Source organism: Haliotis cracherodii, unplaced genomic scaffold, assembly GCF_022045235.1.
Source record: "Haliotis cracherodii isolate W230 unplaced genomic scaffold, xgHalCrac1.p SCAF_20, whole genome shotgun sequence".
NCBI lineage: Eukaryota > Metazoa > Mollusca > Gastropoda > Lepetellida > Haliotidae > Haliotis > Haliotis cracherodii.
This window is the reverse complement of record NW_027266276.1, coordinates 13,717,078-13,742,651: the sequence shown is the minus strand read 5'-3', so window position 1 is coordinate 13,742,651 and position 25,574 is coordinate 13,717,078. Positions and strand designations below refer to the sequence as shown.

Below are 25,574 nucleotides of genomic sequence, written 5' to 3'. Positions count from 1 at the left end.
GACACACACACACACACCAATGTATAGTTGAATAGAACCGTATTCGATCACATCTGTGCATGTTTTACTGGATTTGTTACACAAGACTACAAACAAACACACAAGCATCACCTGTGATATGCCTCAGTCAATGTGAGTCACGTGGTCAACAGTCGCCTACATTGATTACAGCGTTACACCCATTTCGACGAAAGGGCTTTTCCCCAGTTAACTGTCCTCTTCTTGGAAGTTGGTCACTGATCTGCTACTTTGTGATACGATACGTGCTGAGCTTGCTCAGTTAATGTAAAGTGTTCTGCCATCAAATCCATTGGAACATTTGTGTATATTGTTGCCATGCAATATGTTAGACAGAATGCTTGCACATACATACATCCATATATGCCGATGTATAGACACCATGTGTATTATTCCATAATTTATTCTTATTATGTGTCTGAAGCAATGGCGAAGTAGTCCTCGTTGCATCAAGTGCCTTCACAGCTTGTTTGTGATTTCAATATTTTCTTTAAAACAGCTATCGTGTTATGTTGTTGAAACACATTAGTTAGTTAAAGTGTTGTGATACAATTGCAATCAATACTGAAAGTACAAGTGACAAGTTTCCGCATGTATAAGACCGCATCCGTGGTCATGCGTCTTCCTGAAAAAAAGGATGATCGGGGTTTTGATCCCCTGCCATCATGCCAAAATAGGATTAAAGGTGGTACTTGTTCTAAAGGGTTTAAACCCATCTTCACCACACCTCATCTTCCGATGTTTGAATATATAGCATCCTTCCTCCCTCAACGACACCCACCACCGTCAAATAGCTGGAATATTGCTGAGTGCGGCGTAAAAAAATCCCAACAAAAAACAAAAACCCCAAAACAACAAAAACCCTGACACACATTCACACCTACACCCTCCCACCAACACCCCCCACTCCCCACCCCAAACACACACAAACACACACTTTGTAAGCCATGGGATGAATGTTACCCGTCAAGCAGGAATCAGTTGATGGACCAGAAAATCAATTTTTAATCAATCTAAGTTATTACTGAGGTGGGTAATGGGTTGGGATGGGGGTGTGGGGGTGGTGGGGTGGGGGTGGTGGTGGTGGTGGGGTGGGATGGGCGTGGGGGGTTGATGCGTTCAGCACATGTTGCTCATGATGTTTTAGTGATCATTTTCTCTTGAAACAGTTTTTTCTCAGAAACTTACTGTGTGAATAGGATTAAACTGTTCAAGCTGTTCATGCTTGCGTGATCATCTCCCCTCTATACAGGTTCTTCTTGGAATCTACTGTATGGATGGAATGACGTCACGGCACATATAAAACCTCTTAGGATTGTTGGTGACGTGTCAAAACCGCAGGCAGACCGTTGGCGGTGAACTACAAAATGAACGCTCTCTCAGTTTACAGTGTGATGTTCATCATTGGTAAGAAATCAATATATATATTTGTATCGAATATTTTTAGATTTTTGAAAAATTGTACGTAGTTTTTTATTTGTGGTCGACATGCACGCTGAAAAAGGCAGACGCTTATATCGTATAAAGTATGTATCTGTCCCATCTCGTAAGACATTTGCTTCTGTCTGGAGACAATGTCAGTTTGCGAGATGTTTTTACCTTCCTGTCGAAACTTTTACATTTATTCAGTTATGTTTGTGAAAACAAGACATTAGATATGAATTCCGTTATCGTTTTAGGTGTCGAGTATTTGAAACAGAAATGTGCAGATTTCTTACTATTACAAAACCTAAGTATGCCTATGTTTAACTATTCACTATAAACAGAGTATAGGTATATTAAGAACTTTTTCCAAAGTGTTCACATTGATAATGATTAAATTCAAATTCCGCCCTAAATTGTATACCCCTTTATGCTTTCTGCTATGTAAATCTGCGGGCTCGTGAAGACTTTTGTCAAAACAGGTAGGTATTGCACGCGCACATCTTTGTTACAAATGAATACTGTGTCATTCATGATTCAAGTTGCTACATGAGTACACCTCTCACCGCTGTGGCTCTTCTTATTGCTTACGACAATCAATTGTCGTCTAATTTAAATGTAATACATTTAATGTAAATAATTGAATATAAGCAGGTAGATTATAGGTGTACAAAGGATTTGGACAATATGCTGGAAAGCTCTTCTGGTTATAGGTTACCTGCGCACGCAAATAATAACGCAATTGAAAGAGAAAATGCATTGCAGGTAATCCTGTTTGTTCAAGCACATAAGCATACTGTCATAGGCCATACTTACCAGTTGTGTCACTATAAACTCAATTGGACCGACGAAGTTTGCCTACGTAGTGCCAGTGACACAAGCACCGATGTTGTTGTGCTACGTTGGTAAAAGTTATGTCATACCGACTGATTTATGACTACCATTGTCTGCAGTACATTTGACTTCAAGGGCAATTTACCCTGTAGCCATGTCTCCATAACTTAATTGTCATTACGTTTTAGGCGCTAATCCCCGTTGTTAATCCTCACCAACATTTCATTGTATTTTGACTGTCAGTCAGCCTGGACTACCATATCACTTCCCTTTAACTACTGCTTTTTATAGTATGGCATTTATTGCCCTAATTGATCATCCCATGAACTGTGTTTGTTAATCACGCCCATATGTCCAAAGCAACGTCGTTGTCTCTTTGTCTGTCCATTGTTGTTCATTACTATATATGTGCTACCATTACACAGTTACTGGGGTGTTAGTCAGGCTTGGTATTCCGAGTGCTGGCATAGGGACGACCTCGGGCAGGATATGCTGCTCGTAGGAAACGCCCTGGGGTGAGCTGGAGCTCCGCTCACCTCTTGTACGCCTGAGCTGGAAAGTCTGCTCATTGCTGTGTTTGTGTTGTCAGAGCAGGTATTCCGCTCATTGTGCAATTGTTGTTTATTGTTTACATGTTGTGCATAAAGCGTTCCGGGACAGTGATGTCGATTTTGTCCTTTATTCCCCCCAAGAGCTAAATTCCCGTCAACACATGCGCGTTGACAACTGGTGTTAGAATCCGGCTGGAGTAACTTTTGAGCTTACTCCCGATCCCGTAACCTCTCTGTATGCCTACCACCCTGAAGAACAATCATCAACTCGAGCCATGAAGAAACAAGATTGAAGAAAACAACAGGAATCTCTCCGAATCTCTCAAGATTTCGTTCATACACAGGACCAAGGAAGTATAAACGCCTATCCCGCAGTGATCCTGACCACAGCCATCATGATGCAGATCTTACAGAAATCGCCTCACGGGCACCTACAAGATGGACACTGTGTGCAAGATATCTCATTAGGACTTACTAATTTGTGTTTACTTACATGGACTCAATCCAGGATATATGATGTGTGACTGTTGATAAGTGCAACCAGGTATGTTTAATCAAAGCCAGTATATTAATGCCAAAATGTGTCTTTCCAAAATTAATTTTTATATGTGTAATATACTCCAATTCCATGTTTAGTCACGCTAGATCTTTGAAGTTATTGTGTAGGGAATCTTTGAAATGTCTCCAGGCCACGCCAGACATATAGATACAGCTAGGGCCCAGACAAACCTAAGCTGTAGGGTTATCGAGTCACACCTGAAAGTTAGACTCGTAATTTCAAAAATCTAAACGACCAAATTTGTCATTCGTTACAAGTTTTTAATGTGCACAGTTTGGTACAAAATTGAAAGTATTGTCTTGGACTTTGAATTCAGATTAGGGATTTTCTTGGGTTATCCACCCACAAACATGTACATTGTATGTCAGTATTAAGTAATTAACAGCACAGCGGTATTCAGCATTTCAGAATTTTGATGTCGGAATTAAGGATTATTATTTTCCTTGGGCATAGCACCCATAACATATGGGCAAGCTCCGTTAAAGACACGGGAAGAGCACCCATTGTACTTAAAAGTGCAAACGTACCCACAAGTAACGTTTGAGTCGCGCGGTAAAGTTAGACTCCTGGTTTCAAATTTCTTTATGTGAAATATTTGCTGAGATGTTTAATTTGTACTTTTTATGACATTACTTATTATCATTATTCAGTACTGAGTCGCACCGCCAAACCAGACTCCTGAATTCAAAGAACCTCAATAATATATTTATTGAATCTGTCCAAAGCGGTAATTAACTCGTAGTGAATTTGCACATTACAAAGATCACTTTCAAACTGGCACTTAATCAAATTGGCCAGATGACCACTTTCATACCGTCATTGCACAGATATATTTGTTGCACAAGAATTTCAACGATATCATGAATTCATCTAACTGATTTTGTTCACATTTTGCACTATTGTTTTCCTTGGTGAAAAAGTTCACACATATCAATTTGGACTTGTCAAAGCCTGGGGTCCAAGCTTCACGGAACGGAGGGAAGTTGTCATAGCGACTGATTTATGACTACCATTGTCTGCAGTACATTTGACTTCAAGGGCAATTTACCCTGTAGCCATGTCTCCATAACTTAATTGTCATTACGTTTTAGGCGCTAATCCCCGTTGTTAATCCTCACCAACATTTCATTGTATTTTGACTGTCAGTCAGCCTGGACTACCATATCACTTCCCTTTAACTACTGCTTTTTATAGTATGGCATTTATTGCCCTAATTGATCATCCCATGAACTGTGTTTGTTAATCACGCCCATATGTCCAAAGCAACGTCGTTGTCTCTTTGTCTGTCCATTGTTGTTCATTACTATATATGTGCTACCATTACACAGTTACTGGGGTGTTAGTCAGGCTTGGTATTCCGAGTGCTGGCATAGGGACGACCTCGGGCAGGATATGCTGCTCGTAGGAAACGCCCTGGGGTGAGCTGGAGCTCCGCTCGCCTCTTGTACGCCTGAGCTGGAAAGTCTGCTCATTGCTGTGTTTGTGTTGTCAGAGCAGGTATTCTGCTCATTGTGCAATTGTTGTTTATTGTTTACATGTTGTGCATAAAGCGTTCCGGGACAGTGATGTCGATTTTGTCCTTTATTCCCCCAAGAGCTAATTTCCCGTCAACACATGCGCGTTGACAGTTATTTTAAGCTCTAACGTGACAAATATAATAATTGATATTATACTTATCAACTGCTATATTGCTAAGTTTTATTTGAGTTCTTAATAAACTAATCAAAATATTAATATCCAAATTTACATTATATGCATGCAAGATTTCTCCGATATTTCCTGGGGTTCTTCATTCTGGACAGTTCTTCTTAGTGTTCCACTTTATGTATATGGCGGCCAAAGAAAACAGCTTGTGCCATCCATCCAGTTCGATGGTACCAGTTTTACGTCATTGCCATCCGTGAACAAATCTGACCAACTGACCATCTGGTAACTGACCAAAGAGAAAATTGACCAGACACAGTCCAACACATGCAGACACCATATACATAAGCACATGTTTTTTTTAAAATGATGTAAGTGTAGGATTGAAATGAAATTTGTGTTTCCCTGTATGGCAAAAGGACACACTCACATAATAAAGATGTGACAGCTTCCACATGATCAGATAAATCACACTTAAACTAGATAAACTGGAAGACTTCAATGGATAGTTAAAGAAATCCTCGAAACATGTGAACTCGTCAAGGAAAAACATATATATATACCGTTCTCTCCTTGATTAATAAAGGAAAACTTATTTCTTGGTAATGTTGTTTGTCGTTCAACGCCACTTTCAGCAATATCCCAGCTATTTGACGGGGGCCTGTAAATAATCGAGTCTGGACCAGACAATCCAGTGATTTATATCATGAGCATCGATCCATGCACTTGAGATACGATGACATGCATCAAGCAAATCAGCGAGCCTGACCACCCGATCCCGTTAGTCGCCTCTTATGACAAGCATAGTTGCCTTTTACGGGAAGCATGGGTTGCTGAAGATCTATTCTATCCGGATCTTCACTGGTCTCTTGGTAATTAGTACAGTGAATTGCAGTCTGTATTAGAGGGCCGTGTTTATAAGACTTTGTGATGATGTTGAAGCAACTGGTGTATTCAAACAATTCATATCCTGTGGTCATTTTCTCTGACAATCTTCGAATGACCTTACCCGTGCTCGTGGGTTTCATCAAAGTTGCAAACATGTAAAAAAACCTGCATCACTTTGGGACTTTGTCTTAGCTCCCAAAGGGAATGGCAATCCACTGTTCCAGGAAGACTTTAGTTGTACAGCTAGTGCGAGAAAGGGAATTTGGTTGTACAGTATGTGCGAGAGAGTGAATTTAGTTGTATCGTTAGTGCGAGAGAGGAATTTAGTTGTACAGTTTGTGCGAGAGAGGGAATGCGGTTGTACAGTTTGTGCGAGAGAGTACATTTAGTACATTTAATGAGGAATTAGCTTGTGCTAATGAGGAACTTTAGTTGTACAGATAGTGCGAGAAAGGGAATTTGGTTGTACAGTATGTGCGAGAGAGTGAATTTAGTTGTATCGTTAGTGCGAGAGAGGAATTTAGTTGTACAGTTTGTGCGAGAGAGGGAATGCGGTTGTACAGTTTGTGCGAGAGAGTACATTTAGTACATTTAATGAGGAATTAGCTTGTGCTAATGAGGAACTTTAGTTGTACAGATAGTGCGAGAGAGGGAATTTGGTTGTACAGTATGTGCGAGAGAGTGAATTTAGTTGTATCGTTAGTGCGAGAGAGGAATTTAGTTGTACAGTTTGTGCGAGAGAGGGAATGCGGTTGTACAGTTTGTGCGAGAGAGTACATTTAGTACATTTAATGAGGAATTAGCTTGTGCTAATGAGGAACTTTAGTTGTACAGATAGTGCGAGAAAGGGAATTTGGTTGTACAGTATGTGCGAGAGTGTGAATTTAGTTGTATCGTTAGTGCGAGAGAGGAATTTAGTTGTACAGTTTGTGCGAGAGAGGGAATGCGGTTGTACAGTTTGTGCGAGAGAGTACATTTAGTACATTTAATGAGGAATTAGCTTGTGCTAATGAGGAACTTTAGTTGTACAGTTAGTGCGAGAAAGGGAATTTGGTTGTACAGTTTGTGCGAGAGGGAATTCAGTTGTACAGTTAGTGCGAGAGAGGGAATTTAGTTGTAAAACTAGGGCGAGAGAGGGAATTTAGTTGTACCCTTAGTGACAGAAAGGGAATTCAGTTGTACAGTAAGTGCGAGAGAAGGAATTTAGTTGTACAGTTAGTGCGAGAGAAGGAATTTAATTGTACAGTTGGTGGGAGAGAGGGAATTTAGTTGTACAGTCAGTGCGAGAGAGGGAATTAAGTTTACAGCTTGTGCGATAGAGGGAATTTAGTTTACAGTTTGTGTGAGAGTGGGAATTAAGTTGTACAGTTTGTGCTAATGAGGAACTTTAGTTGTACAGTTAATGCGAGAGAGGGAATTTAGTTGTACAGTTAGTGCGAGAGACGAAATTTAGTTGTATGGTTAGTGCAAGAAAGGGAATTTAGTTGTACAGTTACTGGAAAAGAGAGAATTTATTTGTACAATTAGTTCAAGAGAGGTAATTCAGTTGTACACTTGGTGCGAGAAAGGGAATTTAGTTGTACAGTTAGTGTGAGAGAGGGAATTTAGTTGTACAGTTTGTGCGGGAGGGGAATTTAGTTGTACAGTTTGTGCGAGAGAGGGAATGCGGTTGTACAGTTTGTGCGAGAGAGTGAATTTAGTTGTACAGTTTGTGCTAATGAGGAATTTTAGTTGTAGGGTTAGTGCGAGAGAGGGAATTTAGTTGTACACTTAGTGACAGAAAGGGAATTAAGTTGTACAGTTTGTGCTAATGAGGAATTTTAATTGTACAGTTAGTGTGAGAAAGGGAATTCAGTTGTACAGTTTGTGCTAATGAGGAATTTTAATTGTACAGTTAGTGCGAGAAAGGGAATTTGGTTGTACAGTTTGTGCGAGAGAGGGAATTCAGTTGTACAGTTAGTGAAAGAGAGGGAATTTAGTTGTAAAACTAGAGCGAGAGAGGGTTTTTAGTTGTACAGTTAGTGCGAGAGAAGGAATTTAGTTGTACAGTTAGTGTGAGAGAGTGAATTTAGTTGTACAGTTAGTGCGAGAGTGGGAATTAGGTTTGCAGTTTGTGCGATACAGGGATTTTAGTTTACAGTTTGTGTGAGAGAGGGAATTAAGTTGTACAGTTTGTGCTAATGAGGAACTTTAGTTGTACAGTAAGTGCGAGAGAAGGAATTTAGTTTAACAGTTTGTGGGAGAGTGGGAATTTTAGTTATACAGTCAGTGCGAGAGAGGGCATTAAGTTTACACTATGTGCGAGAGAGGGAATTAAGTTGTACAGTTTGTGCTAATGAGGAACTTTAGTTTACAGTTAGTGCGAGAGACGAAATTTAGTTGTATACTTAGTGCAAGAAAGGGAATTTAGTTGTACAGTTACTTGAAAAGAGGGAACTTATTTGTACAGTTAGTTCAAGAGAGGTAATTTAGTTGTACACTTAGTGCAAGAAAGGGAATTCAGTTGTACAGTTTGTGCGAGAGAGGGAATTTAGTTTACAGTTTGTGTGAGAGATGGAATTAAGTTGTACAGCTTGTGCTAATGAGGAACTTTAGTTGTACAGTTAGTGTGAGAGAGACGAAATTTAGCTGTATAGTTAGTGCAAGAAAGGGAATTTAGTTGTACAGTTACTGGAAAAGAGGTAATCTATAGGGCAAGAGTGGGAATGTAGTTGTACAGTTTGTGCGAACGAGGGAATTCAGTTGTACAGTTTGTGCAAGAAAGGGAATTTAGTTGTACTGTTACTGGAAAAGAGGGATTTTTTTTGTACAGTTAGTTGAAGAGAGGTAATACAGTAAGAGGTAATAAGAGAGGTTGTACAGTTTGTGCTAATGAGGAACTTTAGTTGTACAGATAGTGCGAGAAAGGAAATTTGGTTGTACAGTTTGTGCGAGAGAGGGAATTCAGTTGTACAGTTAGTGCGAGAGAGGGAATTTAGTTTACAGCTACGGCGAGAGAGGGAATTTAGATGTACAGTTAGTGCGTGAGAGGGAATTTAGTTGTACAGTTAGTGCGAGAGAGGGAATTTAGTTGTACAGTTAGTGCGAGAGAAGGAATTTAGTTGTACAGTGAGTGGGAGAGAGGGAATTTAGTTGTACAGTCAGTTCGAGAGAGGGAATTAGGTTTACAGCTTGTGCGATAGAGGGAATTTAGTTTACAGTTTGTGTGAGAGAGGGAATTAAGTTGTACAGTTTGTGCTAATGAGGAACTTTAGTTGTACAGTTAATGCGAGAGAAGGAATTTAGTTTAACAGTTTGTGGGAGAGAGGGAATTTAGTTGTACAATGTGTGCGAGAGAGGGCATTAACACTGCAAACACGAAAACGTCGTTTTTTTCCGAATATGGTCATTGGACGGAAAAACGACTAAAAATTCATCAAAATTGATTAATTGGTGAGCGTCTAGAAAGTGTCCGGAAAAGTGTCGAGTTTTTCAAGCCTAAAATGGACGAAAAAACGAGGCTTTTGCTCCGCCTTGTACGACTGTTAAAGGCCCAATCAGATGGCGCTGGTCCCCCGACGCACGTGATGCCCAAGGCTTTAGGTTTCGTATTTCTTGCATGCCTTGCTCTAGTATCTGTCGCGCGCAGTGCTGCGAGATTTGCTGATAAGTCAGTTTTAGGATATGTAACCTATTATTGGAATTCAGACACGCGCCAAGAAGTCAAACCGAACCATGTTATCAAGTTTAATGAGATATCATTTCCCTCCGCTATGCACAGTTACCTGTGTCGGATAATGGGTTGTTTTATTTGGTTATAACAGTAACTATTTTTTTAATGTGAAGTTTACACGATATACGGCTTTCCATTGGACGAGAGGTCGGTCACATAACGTTTTTCACTTGACTGTATTCTTGAAATGACGTAAACACTGACTACTTCCACATTCCTGGGGAAAACCCTGTGAATTCCCTTGCACGAATTCATACAGAAGCGTTGATTCTCATCATTTAGACCCTTTAAGTTTGAACTTAGCGTCTTAGCATACACTTGGATAAGTCAGAAAGTTGGATTGCATGCCCATCCTAGAGAAAAAAACCCGGAGCAAAGCACATCCAAACTATCGTAGTGACAGTCTATAGCAATCTATAAATTTACCTTAGTATCTATTTGACACATCTTAACAATCACCTGATGATCGGCTAATTGATCAGTGATGACAAAGGCTTGCATTTTGACGTCTTGTACTTGATGTAAATGTATTACGACTCTCTGTCACTGTGATTGACTTACTGAGGTAGTTCTTAACAGACCTTCTCATCTAATGAGGATATTTTTTGGAAAACATTTCTTGTAAACATCCGGATGTTCCTGAAAAGCAATTTGAGCACACGTACGCTCATGTGACCTCTCTTTTAGGTGAACTATTTTATTCCGGGATGGCATATTAAAGCTAGTGGTAAGTCAAGTGTTATCATATATGTTTAACAAATACGGTTTTGGGCGTTAATAAAATACACTGACGCAAGTATATTCTGATCAAATCAACTGGATCAATGAAGATGCTTTCTTATTACATAACATCACTACACATAATTTGGACAGTTGAAGTAACACAATACGGTGAGCGCATTAAACACCACTTTGAACAGTATTTCAGTTATATCACGGCGTATCAGACTGATGTGGGATAAAAATCCAAAGTGGTTCAGGACATCCAACGGGTGTTCGCGTAAAGATGAGCGTATTCTGCCACACAGGTGGCACCCATCACAAACACATGCAAGGACACGTCAATTGTTCACCTAAACAAAGCACGGAAACCCACAACGACGCCCGTCCTCGCTCTTACCGAGCATGTAAGTTATTTTGTCCGTCAAAAACATGGGCGAGTATCAATAGTATTTTCCTACAGGTAATACATGTCAAACATTTGACAAAGTGTATTGACTCAGCATTATTGTTAATCACAGCGTGTAGACTCGGCATGCAGTTGAACTCATCACCCATCCCATTATTGATAATCCCTCTTGAAGAGCTATGAAATCAGAGCCTGGAATAGCGCATTTATACACTTTATTTGTCAATTTGCATGTAAGACATCTATTGAATAACTCAGTCTTATTTGAACAGATCACTATGGAATCTTGGATGGGACATTGTCGCGTTGTCATATTGTCGCATTGATGCCCTGACAAACAAAAAAAACGTGTCAAAATTAACCAAAGCGCGACAATTCGACAACGTGACTTTTTGGCCATTTTGTCGCGTTGTCGCATTGTCGCTCTTTGAATAATCTTTTTTTTTCATTTTACCAAAGGGCGACGATGCCATAACGCGACATTTTCAAAGTCAAAATATGTCTCGTTGTTGCATTGTCACCCCATCACAAATGTGTATGAAAGGCGTAAAGTTCAGTTGATGTTACAGTTAGGAAGCCGTAACTAAGTTATATCTGTCGTAGAAGTTCAACCTGATACATGTCCGTCTTGAATTGAAAACACAAGTCCGCGAGTCCATAACGTTTTATTTCGAGCTCTTCTCTATAGGTGCTGAGGGTTCAACTTCAAGTTCCAAACACGTAGTACCTCATCCACAATCCACATGCCTCTTACTCTTGAACTGAAGCATGCATGCCTGACCTGTGACCTCGTTATGCCCCCCATGAGGTGTTTGCCGAAGGGTGAGGGGTAGGAAACGTGTGCTCCTGACCAGCGCAAAGCTCGCGACACACTGTTTACTGCATGTTGTATACAGTATATATCAGGTGATTCACTGTATGCTGCATGTGATACTTATTTGCGGAAAAGTTACAACTTTTAAGATTCACGATTCCAGTTGCATTTATTTTTTATACAATAGACCGCCGTCATATATCACTGGAATACTGCTGAGAACGGCGTTAAACAGCACTCACAATTTGTTTTCATCATGGAGCGCGGCAGTCATTTAAAATAGAACCATATACATATGTAGTACCAACTCACTCTGTTTCGAATATTCAGCAGAAAATATATATTAACCAGCTGTGAAGAGAGATACATGTATCAGATTTTTATAAGTAGTCAAATAAGGATATTAAAGGACCCCTCACTGATTAGGTTCTTGTTTACTTAAGAGCACAGCTGGCCATGTTAGATGATATAACCAAAATCCAGGAGCTCGGCGGGGGACAAACTGGTTTTGTTATTGTGTGGTATGAGCTGTGACGGAGACCCAAGAGAATAAAGTAAAAAGGAGACCAACACAAGTCTACAATGATTGGGAAAGTCTTGATTTACATAGCTCTTGCCTGAAATTAAGATTTGCTCTGTGCTCCTTATATTTTTGATTTTTTTAATTTTGTAGACATGGACAGACCAACCAGGAAAGAAATTGATGGAATATTAATATCACATTTTACCACTGATCCAGTTAAATTCATCACACAATAAAATATCAGTATTTGATATTACGAAGTGCATGATCATGTACATGTTTACTGTATTAATGTACATACTAGTCAACTTGATAATAATTTTTATTATAGTGTAGCACGGCATCAACGATTACTATATGAAATCCTCACTTGTCATCGATGTATTGACACCGAACAATGGACGACATTTCCACGTTCTTACAGTACCGGTGTCAGTACAATTTTCGCACTTAAAATTCTGTATCTACAACATATAATGTAAGGGAGTCCAGAACAATGCTTACTTTCAGGGATAGTGAGGGAAGTGAGGCAATCTAGACTTGCCAAATCGTTCTAGACTTGAGCTGGATTCCTTTTAAATTTATTCTCTATGGTCTGGGAGACATACAAGGGCGTCAGCATCGCGTGGAGAACTGACGTGTAGGGAGAATCCCGCTGGGTCAGTGTAATCGGATATGTTGTGGAGTTTCGGGTTTGGGCTGTTTGCTGAATAGAATAAGGGCTCACGAACAAGGGCACAATGTTGAGATTAAAGCATTACCAACTCACACTAGTCTGTTTATATCAGGTATGTTATTGTGATTTGAAATCTCTCTTCGAACAATTGCGAGTTATTGTTTACTCTGTATTCTTTCGTTATGGTAGAATATATATTTTCTATGTTGCTTTTTGAATTATCCACAAATAATGAGAACTAGAATGTAAACATCTATCTGGAGATATACAATAATACTACTGAAGCGCATTATCTGAAAAAGGGACTAATCGACTAATATTTCTTTCTTAATATCTCATAACGATAACAACTTAGGTTGAAACGAAGATTCCGCGCATGGAATACTCAATAACATCGCAAATCTCAAAAATAAATTTATCCGTTGTCCTAAGACTGTGTGAAAGATCTTAGATCCCAAAACGTGTTAATTTGTTGTGCGTGACCTGTAATGTGTGCCATATTTCCTCCATAGGGTCTGTCCTTGGCACACCTGATGTAGACACTGTCTGGATGAAGACCACCATTCAGGGCTACTTCTCCCAGTCACGGAACCACGGCACAGACCCGACCTACAAAGAGGCGGCAAAGAATTTCATCTTGAAGGAGTTCGGTAACTACGGCTTGGAGACCCACACACATACTTTTGCCACAGGTGTCTCGACGGTAACGTCATCAACGTTTAACATTACCCAGCATCAGTATGCTGATGTCCCCAGTGGGAATCCCGTTTTTTAATTGGTCCTCGGCAACCTGTGCTGAGTATAAGAGGTGACTTCTCGGATCGGGTATTCAGGTTCGGTCACTGGGTTGAAGGCGTGTCAACGTACCCCGACAGTGTGGATGGTTGCTCACAATATCAATCACGAGTTTGTTTCGATTATTTACAGGCAACCTCTCATATAGCTGGAATACTGCTGAGTGCGGAATTACACAAGAAGCACACACACGCACGCATACAAATTTTAATTTTAATTTTTCAAAACTCATAGATTGCATGTACGTATGCAACTAAATGTACACTTTTCAAAAAAGTCCATTGTGTTATGCTAAATAACGTTCTGTTCCTCAATAACTTTCCATGTTGCATTCCTGCGTATGTTCCATAAAGCATTCACTATTTCTCCCCTCACTACTATTCAATAATGCACTCCTCAATAACTTTCTTTATCATACACCTAGCAATGACACGAGGCATTTTGCATTTGCAATAGAACCAACGTGGAGACGCTCCTATCACAGGGGTTGTATTACATCCTCTGCCGGGCTGATATGGCTTGTCAATGCATTTTGAATGAGCGAGCGATATGAGCCAGGGTGGTACGAGTTACGTCCCTTAGTGGTCGTCTGCTCGTCTGCTCAGCAAGCTTTCCCGAGCCAATGACTTCCAAACAAGATGAAACTGTTTGGAATTCACTTGCAAATAGATACATTTTACAATTTTATGTTATGATATATGATAAAAAGGTTATTAGGTGGCAGTTTTCAAATCGGCCCTTGGGCTGATATTCGTTATCGGGTTGACATGGGATATGATATGAAAACTGCCAAAGATTAACCTCTAACTATTGCAGCCCTTATTGACGTCCTTTGTTACCGAAGTGGTACTGCGTGTACGTCAGCAGGTATCATAACACTTCCTTGGAATGTGTCTGGGTGCTACGCAAGGGAGATAGTTCTATTGATATACAACTTCTTTATTACAAAGAATGTGACGTTTCGGTGTAATGTTTCGGTGAAATGTGAAGTAGGAAGGTTATATACATGTGGATAATTGATGCATATATGATACAGTCAATGTGTAAAATCAGTCAAGTGGTAATGTGCCTAATTTTCACTGAGTCAATTTACGAAACGCCAACATATTTCAGTCACGTTACAATTTAAATATTTTCCCGTCAGTGTAACTTAAAAGTATTGAGAATTTCATCGATAAAAACATCGATATACTTATTATGCTAGGACGAGTTGCTTTTATTCAAATTTCTTTAACTGATAGTTTCTCTATTTCAGGTCAAAGGCAACAACGTTATTGGCATTTCGAAAGGAAAGCTTTTCAAAACAGCCAATGACAGGATAGTTGGAGTCGCTGCTCATTACGACACTGCGACGGGTACTCCAGGTGAGTTTGTGTTGCCAAACCCTCACTTGTGATATATTCAAAGGAAATACTTTTACATCATAACTTTATTCATGAATGAGTTAAAGTTTTTATACGCCAAATATGTATAAATAGTGTCTGTCAGCAAAGCCATTTTCCATTTGTTGTTTAACGCCGCAATATTCTAGCTTAACGCCCAACACAGCAACATTCCAGCTATGTGACGGCGGCCTGTAAATAATCGAGTCTAGGCAAGACAATCCAGTGATTGACATCATGAGCATCGATCCACACAATTGGGATACGATTCCATGCATCAACCAAGTCAGCGAGCCTGACCTCCCGATCATGTTAGTCGCCTTGTACGAGAAGCAAGGTTTGCTGAAGACCTATTCTAAACCGGGTCTTTACGAAGCTACTACTACTACTACTACTACTACTACTACTACTACTGCCGTTTATGATGTGCCTAAATTCTAACTAGTACTGCTGTTTAGCGGCGCTACATATTATTAGAGTGAGTGAGTGAGTATGATTTTACGCCGCGTTCAGCAATATTCCAGCAATATCACGGCGGGGACACCAGAAATGGGCTTCACACATTGTACCCATGTCGGGAATCGAACCCGGGTCTTCGGCGTGACGGGAGAACGCTGTAACCATTAGGCTACCCCACCGCCCACATATCATTTGAAATCTGGTCATCAATGTATGAATGTACACTCGAATTTCAGTCTCAGCTCCCTGGGGAGTAACTGCCCAAGTTGCCTTCGAGGCGCTACCTGAAATGTTAACAGTCATGTGCCCATCTCATCGATTATCGACCTTGTATATTGGACAGTTATTATGTTCTCAACCAACGATATATGTACCTAATTCTACATTAAACTTTATCATAATTTCGCCTTTTAAACATGAGAAATATGTGTCAAATATGAAAGTTTACTTTATTTACCGGCCGCCTCCGTGGTCTAGCGGAGCGGAAGATCCGGGGGTCGATCCCCGGCCGCGTCATACCAAAATACGTTAAAAGATGGTACTTGCTGTTACCCTGTCTGGCGCTCGGCATTGATAAGGCTAAAACAAGGACTGGTCAGCTCGGAGTCAGTATACTGTATCTGAGTGGGGTATTCATGTTAAACTGCGGCATGGTAACTCGGTGTGCTAGCACTAAAAATCGGCATCAGTGCGGACTAGTACAAGCACACACACACACACACACACACACACACACACACACACTCACACACTCACCTGAATTCACCATTTTTTCAGGCGTGAATGCAAATGGAGCAGGTGTCGTGGCCATGTTGCAGGCGGCCAAACATCTCGCCAAGTTTACTCGAAACTACACCGTGGTGTTTGTTGCATTCGACTTCTTGGAGCCTGGATCAGGTTTGAATATTTTAAAGCAATGTTTTCCCCCAACAAACTAGGACCTAACATGAATTCAACGCATAACAACAATAACACCTACAGGTGGTCACTCAAACAGGTTTTCCATCTATTTATTGATAATATTTCTGCCCGGAGCTGAATGTTTGAATACATTTGTAGCAATTTACAACAAGAAAAAAACGTATATTTTCTCCCTTACAAATGACTTTGCATGTGAATTCCCTACCCATTAGAACAACAGTGACACCTTCAGGTTCCCGTCAGCTAAATGTAGCCAGCGATAATAGTAGCCACATTGGTACTTCATCACTACATTAGTCGCCCCCAGCAATTAGATCATTGGAACCTTGTCTCTCTTGGATTGCTTACCAGCGCCGGTAGGCTTGTCCTTAAAGACCAAGAAAATTCGTTGTGGGGAGGTGCGTCCCTCAGTCCCCCTTTGAATTATGATCGCGGGTGTTCGAATGCCAGATTCGCCAGGAGTATGATGCATAGGATAAAGCACGCCTCCGAGGTTTTGCTAGAAAATGTAAAACCGCTAGCCGTTGGCCCGAGGCCTTTTCCCGAGATCAAGGTTTTACATTTTCAACCAAAACCGAAAAGGCGTGTTTTATCCATTATGAACCGTTTAAATGCCAGGAATATTAGAAAGCATAGGAAATCATCGAGGTACCTTTAAGTAAAACAATACTGCGTGTCGCGGTCGAAGGAATTCGATCAAAGCGTTCTGGCGAAAAACCACGTGCAGCATGTACCAGCTGGAGTCATGACATGTAAAACTGAACAAATGTGGGAAATCAGTGAGTTACAGAACTTAACACGACATGTGAGGTTACAGGTAAAGTGGTAACATGATATGCCGTGTTATAATTGAAAACTGTTCAAAGTGGCGTTAAAAACATGATAAGGTTTTCTGTTTTGCATGGTTTGTCATTCTTTCGCCAATATGAACCGATGAATTACAGACTAAAAACATGAATCATAGATCGTTAAATATTCGGCGTAATAAACCATACCAGAAGTAAGATGTTCCCATTTACAATCCATGCATGGCTCACAGCATGACGGAATGAGGCAGCGCTGTAAGGTCTTTAAAATATGATGTCATTGTAGTGTAACCTTTTTGTGTGGCGTCATATTAATGTATCACGTAATTTATCGTGGAATAGGGATTTCAATGAGAAATTAAGGGAATACGTAACTAAGCCTGTTTGATAAAGTTTCTCAACATTATTCACACCAACATAGAAAAAGGTAAATACCGTTAATTATAGTTTTATGTAAAACTGTTAGCACATTAAGTATTAAAACCTATATGCCTCCACAGTGAGTGAGTGAGTTGGGTTTAACGCCGGTTTTAACAGTATTCCAGTTATATCACTACGTGTTAGCTTTATCAGGGAGTCCGAAGTGAAGAGGGTCTCAGACGTTTACCACTTTGGTGAAACGCACAAGCACAGGTATGGTGCTGACAAACCTAGAAACATAATCGGGCCGAACCTGGATTCGAACCACAATCACAGTTTTTTGACATGCTCAAGGAATGCAACTCTGCACAGCGAAGTGCGGCGTCTTAGACGACTGGGCGACGCTATAGTAAAGTATGGCGCGGCAGTTTTACAGTGCTCATACATATCCTAGAAAAAGTTCAATTCTTTTAAGAAGGTTTCATTGTACATCCATTCCCAGCCTGCACAAGTCTTGGATGCGGAAGTAGTGCGCTTATGACTCAATGGGTGAATTCATACTGATCCACGACACCAACAGTAATCGGCGTCATTGTGATGGACAATATATTGAACTTCGATGACAGCGCGGATTCACAGAGTCTACCTACTGGATTTAACATGGTAACGTTTTAGTTTTCCAAACTTTTCAGTTTGTAGTGACTGAATCATATCCAAATGACGTCATTTAACAATGCGATTGCGACAGTTTCCACACCACTGAAGAATTGGATAGATTTTGTCGCTAGTAATTGAGATTGAACTTACAATTGTTTAGTCAATGCCGTTGATTGACATCGACTTGTGAAAACGTTTGAGTGTGAGTGAGTGAGTTCGATTCCAGGAATATCACGGCGGTGGGCACCAGATATGGGCTTCACACATTGTACCCATGTCGAACCCTGGTCTTCGACGTGACGAACTATCGCTTTAACCACTAGGCTATCCGACCGCCCCTTAAAAAAAGTTTGGCTTTTATACGAAAGTTATAGAACACATAAACTGGGACAATATGCCAGTGAGATCATGGCGGCGGACACCAGGAAAGGGCTTCACACATTTTTACAAATGTGGAGAATTGAGTTCGGGACTTGGGCGTGACGAGCAGAAGCTTTTGTTTTTAACTACTAGGTTACCTCATCGTCCATTTTCTAATTATTAAAACAAAATTATTTATTAAAGATCTAAACGATTTCGGAGTACTCATTTGCATACCCGAAAGTCCAAGTTAGTATTTAGGCTTGAAGATCCGTCTGACTTAATGTCGTGAATTTGTCGAACTCCGTAACCCGGGTATGTAATGCTAGCACAATCAACCAAGTCATCGAGGCGGATTATCCCATCACTTGACTCGCAGTCTGATGCTTGCCGTGAAAAGGCGACTAATTGGATCCACACGACTGCTCGATAACTTAGTTGATAGCATTTTGTCACCTTGACACATGGATGGCTGTTATCGTATCTCAATTGCGTGGATCGATGCTCATGATGTCAATCACTTGATTGACTGGTCCAGACTCGATTATTTACAGACCACCGTCATATGGCTGGAATATTGGTGACTGCGGCGTTTAACAACAAACAAACAAACAAACAAACAAACAAAGAGTTGCTCGTGTATTCTTTCATTCCACCTTGGTATAGCTGGGGGTTTCTGACTTCGGTGAAAAGACTCATGCATTTGTTGCAGCTGATTCCCAGCGTTGTGAGCAGGATCGCCTCAAACAACAACAAAGGAGACTTCCTGACAGTCATCGGACGTCCTTTTGACTCAGGTGTTCTCAACTCTTTCATTCAATCCTACACCGCTTTGGGTCAGCCGGAGTTTGGCATGGAGAAGGTTTACATCTCCACCTCAAATGGGCCTTCTGTTTCTATCGGCGAACTCAGCACCTACTATGACCTTATGAGAAGTGACCACCGTACCTTCTGGTTGAGTGGCATCCCGTGCATCTTCCTCACTGACACTGGTAAGAAGGTTTGTTTGTAATGCCATCCAATCTGGCGCGTTATGCAACTATTCTAGTACGATAAATACTCTGGTAGATTCTGCTTCTATAGCTTCTTCGTTTGGAGAGCATTGACATGACAATTAAGTGTCACGTCAATGGTCTCCAAACGGAGAAGCACAATCAAACTACACTCGCGAAATTCAGAGCTAAGACGTTGAGTGAGTTGGTTTAACGCCGCTTTTAACAGTATTCCAGTTATATCACGACGTGTCAGCTTAATGTGGGCGGAAAGCCCGAAGTGATGCAGGCCTCAGACGTTTACCTCTTCGGTGAAACCCATGAGCACGGGTATGGTGCTGACAAACCTAGAAACATAATCGGGGCGAACCGGGATTCGAACCCGCAATAGGTTTCTGGCGTGCCAAAGGGACCCAACTCTGCACAGCGAATCGCGGCGCCTCAGACGACTGGGCCACCCGTGCCCACGCTTAGATGTTGAAACGAAATTGAAGCTTGATCGTTTCTTTGTCATGATAATTCATGGAATTTGAGATATAATACACGGGTATTCGAGAATGACGCCTACATGACATTGGGAGTTAAATACCTACTGTTGCCACCATTCCGACCAGACCATAGCGGTATACATGGTATTAATTATGAAAGTATATTCGACATAAATGCTTGTAAAATACTCGAACAGTCGTGAAGAAAGAGTCATCCACTACAAGGTGCATCCTAACGCTTGCAGTGGTCGCATTGTTGATGCATCGCTCACCACACTGACAACCCTGTGTAAAAATATTCATAGTCGGGGTGCAACCATTTCTAACATGTTGCAAACGAGAAGGGAATTCAGGTCCACAGCAACCCATGCTTGTCTTAAGAGGAAGCAAACGGGATCGGACGGTCAGGCTCGCTGACTTGGTTGATGCATGTCATCGTTCCTCAATTGCATTGATTGATGTTCACGATGTCCATCACTGGATTGTCTGGTCCCAACTTGATTAGTTAGTTGGCTGGTCTGTTGGTTTATTCCAGCTCTATGACAGCGGACTGTAAATAATCGAGTCTGGACCAGACAATCCAGTGATTAATATCATGAGCATCGATCCACGCAATTGGGATCGATGACATGCATCAACCAAGTCAGCGAGCCGAACCACCCGATCACTTTAGTCGCCTTTTACGACAAGCATAGTCGCCTTTTACGACAAGCATAGTCGCCTTTTACGGCAAGAACGGGTTGCTGAAGACCTATTCTACCCCGGATCTTCACGGGTCCTTGATTATTTAGAGACCGCCGTCATATAGCTGGACAATAGCTGAGTGCGGCGTAAGGCAACAAAGAAATAAACAGACAAATCAACCATTCTATTATCCGTGCAATTTGGACTCACACAATTTAACGACGTCGTATTCTTGCAGCCGACTTTCGGGGTTACATGAAAACCTGCTACCATCAATCATGTGATAACATGAGTCAGGTCACGGACAAGAGGATCCAGTTCGCCGGGAAGACGACCCAGGCTGTCATTGACACTGTGGGCAAACTGGCGCCAGCATCAAGTGCAGGTAACTCTGCATGACGTACATTCCGAATGTTGTTCTCACTATGTGTCTAAATTGATTGGTGCAAGAATAGGGACCCTTTATTTCATATTTGTAATCCCTTTATCAGAATAAATAAAAACACTGACAGTCAAATCAGCACATTAATATAAGTGTAGTCAGTTCTTGTCATCGTCGTTCTGTTATTGTTTCCAGGAGTACACCGTCTGGATGTGTCTATGCTTGGAGTTCTCGTGGGGATAATCCTGTGGATCAACGCCGCCTTTACTGTATAAACCCTACCCTTATTTTGTTCAATTTGCCTGCTTATTTCGGTTCCAATTCCCTATTTTCTGAGTTCGTTGTCTTCTATATTGTGTACATTGTTAGTATCCCTTCATGGCGATCAATAATGGCGTTCATGATTTCTTTCCTAAAAGGGAATACTATTATATAGTAATGAACACACTCCGTACCACTTTTTTGTTTGTTTTAAGTGAATTAAATGAAATCGTTGTGCGATGAAGAATATAATTGACAAGATCAATATTCAGAATGACCTATTCTATATATGCTACAAAAAACAAAAACAAAGCAAAAACAAAACAATAGACTGACACAGTATTTTAAAAAAAAGTTAATATCTGCCGAAATTACCCCCCCACCCCCCCCAACACCCCCCCACCACCATCCACCCATGAAAAAACAACACACAACACAATGTGATATTGTTCAATAACCAGGAAATAGCCATTTCCCTTCCACTGATTTACCCACCTGAACTAGAAATAACGATGCCCAGTGAGAGCGCTTCATCTGTTTCATATTTAGATCTATGCATAAAGATTCTGAGTGACAAAACACTCTCAACAAGACTTCAACTTTCCAACAGTCAATATGTCGAACAATATTGTTGCAGCTCCCGCCCTTGTTGTCTACATTTCACAATTTTTAAGGTACAATCGTGCATACACTTTCTGCCAAGATTTGAAAAAGCGTATTTAGACTCTTGCTCAAAAACTGTCTGATCAAGGTAACAACATTCAAGGCCACAGTAAAACATTCAAAAAGCATTTATCTTAGTAATGTGGAGGGAGGTGGGGTAGTCTAGTGGTTAAAGTATTCGCTCGTCACACTGAAGATCCGGGTTTGATTCCCCTCATGGGCATAGTATGTTACACCCCTTTCTGGTGTCCCCTGTCGTGATTTTGCTAGATATCGCTAAAAGCAGCGTAAAACAAAACTCGCTCACTCACTAGTAATGTGGAGGGCATTATGTCGCATCAGTGACAATAATGATGTCTGGTGCAATTTGGACTTGTACCATATGTTCCGTGTTATTTCAGATGAACAATTGACTTTACCTGTGCACATATTTGTGACGGGTGTCAACGGTGGGGCAGGATACGCTCACCTTTTCGCGAACACCTGGCACCATCGCCATCTGATAGCGAATTATAAACACGCGTTTTCGGCAGAGATGAATATGACAGGGTTTTGTCGCTCGTAATCATAAGTTACTCGGAAAAGGTATGTATGGTAAGATATGTACACCACTAAGAAGTGTATATGGAAACGTAAAATCAGTAGTAGCCTTCAGATGCAATACACTTTCAGGTGTAAGACAGGAATGTGCACTATACAGCTATCATCACTTCTTTAAATCTTGTACATTGATGAATTTGGGAATGATATCGTGAACACTGAGTATAGTTGTGTAATCGTAGATGAAGATGTACAGGCGTAATCGTTTTGACTATTTGCTGATGATGTTGCAATAACTGCATCTCGTGTTTTTAATTTGCAGACAACGAGGGATGTTCCATTTAAATACTGTGCTGAATGGGGAGGGTATCTGTAAATACTGTTACGACAAAAGTTGTTGTTTTCAAGAAAGGTTGAAAGATATATAAACATGGGAATGGTTTCTCGGTTTAGAAGTAATATATAACAAATTAATAATTATAAATATCTTGATTTAACAATTTCATGTCGCAACCTAATTACATGTGCAAGTAGAGTACTTTATGTGCAAGCAGGTAATTCAATGCATTCATCTAAGCAGTTTCTTAGTAAATTAAGAAATATACCCGTTGATAACATTTAAAATATGTATATCTTTTCATATATGTATATCTAATATACAAATGGTGTTCCACAGATTGTCCTGCAACAAAATGTCATTGTTCTATTGGTCTCATGGTCACATATACAAAATAAATCTGCCTGTGTCTAAGTAATTCTTTGTTCTGTTTAGCATGAATTCCTATGTTGTTCCTTGTTATAAGCGAAGCGGGTGGACCAGTAGCTAAGGAGCAACAAAGATATTCAGCAACTTTCCTTAGCCAGGACCGGTTGTTACGGGTTCAAATCCCAAAGTGACACGGACCTCGGTGTGTGTTGCACCTCTCCACTTAGTATAAAAAGTATTCACCAAGTTGAAAAAGAATCTTTTTAGTGGTTTTTAATTTATTGGTCGCACACAAAATATGTCCTCGGAAGGACGAACGGACGGAATTCCTAGGTAATTTTATACCCCCGTCCCTTCACATGTAGGTCGGGAGTATAATAGTGTTCATGCAGTGTTAAAAACAACTAACCTTGTCACTCGCTCACGTAAATTCTGTGGCAGTAAGGTAGTTTGTGAAGTGGCTAGGTAATATACATTTCGACGTCACGTTCATTGTGTCACAATACTGCACGGTGTTCTGTTTAAATGTTGTAAAATAAATATTGCAGCAATAGTAGCAACACGGGTGGCGCAGCAGGTTCTAAGTTTTTTTCTTTTTATTCAGTAGAGCCGGTACAATTGTGATCATGCAGGTGGTATGTTCACTTCATATATATGTACAGCATCAAACTCATCAGTCGAATGACCGCCTCCGTGGTCTAGAGGTAGAACGTCCACCCGGAGAGCGGAGGTCCGGGGTTCGATGCCCGGCCGCGTCATACCAAAAAGACGTTAAAAGATGATACCTGTTGTTACCCTGTCTGGCGCTCGGCATTAAGGGGACACAACAAGGACTGGTCGGCTCGGAGTCAGTATACTGTGTCTGAGTGGGGTATTCATGTTAAACTACGGCATGGTATCTCAGCGAGCTAGCACTATAAATCGGCATCAGTCCGGACTAATACAAGCAGCCACACAAACACACACACACACACGTGCATGCTCGTCGCTATATAAGTGCGATAATCTTGGACGCGACGTTAAACCCCATTTCACCCACCCATCATCAGTCGAATCTGATAACTATCCGTGCTTGTAAGTTCACTGTCATGGAAAATTTGTTTTTGTTGTTGTAAGATGATTACGGTATGGGTGGTTCTGGAGCAGGGAAACCAGTAGCGTTATAGATGCACCAAACCATAGCAGTTCGAAGACCACCTACGTGACAGCTGATAGTTTGCCAAGAATATGGCCTTCCAAAACCTTCAAGCAGACATATGGACCACCTGATTCCAGTTTAAGGTGGTGGTGAGGAAGAAAAGTGGTTTAACGTGAGGGGTGTTGAGGTGAAGTGAGGTGAGATGGGGTTTAAGACAAGAGTATTGTACTTGGCGACGTGCATAATAGATGGATGTGTGTGTGTGTTGTGTGTGTTGTGTGTGTGTGTGTGTGGCTGGCTGCTTGTACTAGCCCGGAATTATGCCGGTTTCCCCCTAATGCCGAGCGCCAGACATGGTAACGAGAAGTACCATTTTGTAACGCCTATTGGCACGGCCAGGGGATCAGACCCTCGACCTCCCGCTCTCAGGGCAGATCCTTTATCCACCCCACTGTCTTTCCTGATGGCGCAACACAATTATTACGTACTCTCTCTCACACACACACACACTCAGACAAGAGAGTGCAAGAGAGGTAATGTGGTACAGTTAGTGTGAGAGAGGGAACGTGGTTGTACAGTTTGTGCTAATGAGGAATTTTAGTTGTACAGTTAGTGCGAGAGAGGGGATTTAGTTGTACAGTTTCTGGAAAAGAGGGAATTTATTTGTACAGTTAGTGTGAGTGAGTGAATTTAGTTGTACAGTTAGTTCAAAAGAGGTGATTTAGTTGTACACTTAGTGCGAGAAAGGGAATTCAGTTGTACAGTTAGTGCGAAAGAGGGAATTTAGTTGTACAGTTTTTGCAGGAGGGGAATTTAGTTGTACAGTTTGTGCGAGAGAGGGAATGTGGTTGTACAGTTTGTGCAAGAGAGTGAATTCAGTTGTGCATTTAGTGAGAGAGAGGGAAATCAGTTGTACAGTAACTGCCAGAGAAGGAATTTAGTTGCACAGTTAGTGTGAGAAAATGAATTCTGTTGTACAGTTTGTGCTAATAAGGAATTTTAGTTGTACAGTTAGTGCAAGAGAGGGACTTTACTGTATGTTACACAAGACTACAAACACACACGCACACACACTCACACACACACACCAATGTATCGCTGAATAGAACCGTATTCGCTGAAATCTGTGCATATTTTACTGTATTTGTTAGACAAGGCTACAGATAAACACACACGCATCACCTGTGATATGCCTCAGTCAAGGTGAGTC

The 25,574-nt window shown here is 40.9% G+C and overlaps 1 pseudogene; it reads left to right on the top strand.

Moving 5' to 3' along the window:
- Positions 1-1,359: 1,359 nt before the first annotated feature.
- LOC139470385 (uncharacterized protein YfbL-like) lies at positions 1,360-21,331 on the top strand (annotated as a pseudogene).
- Positions 21,332-25,574: the final 4,243 nt, after the last annotated feature.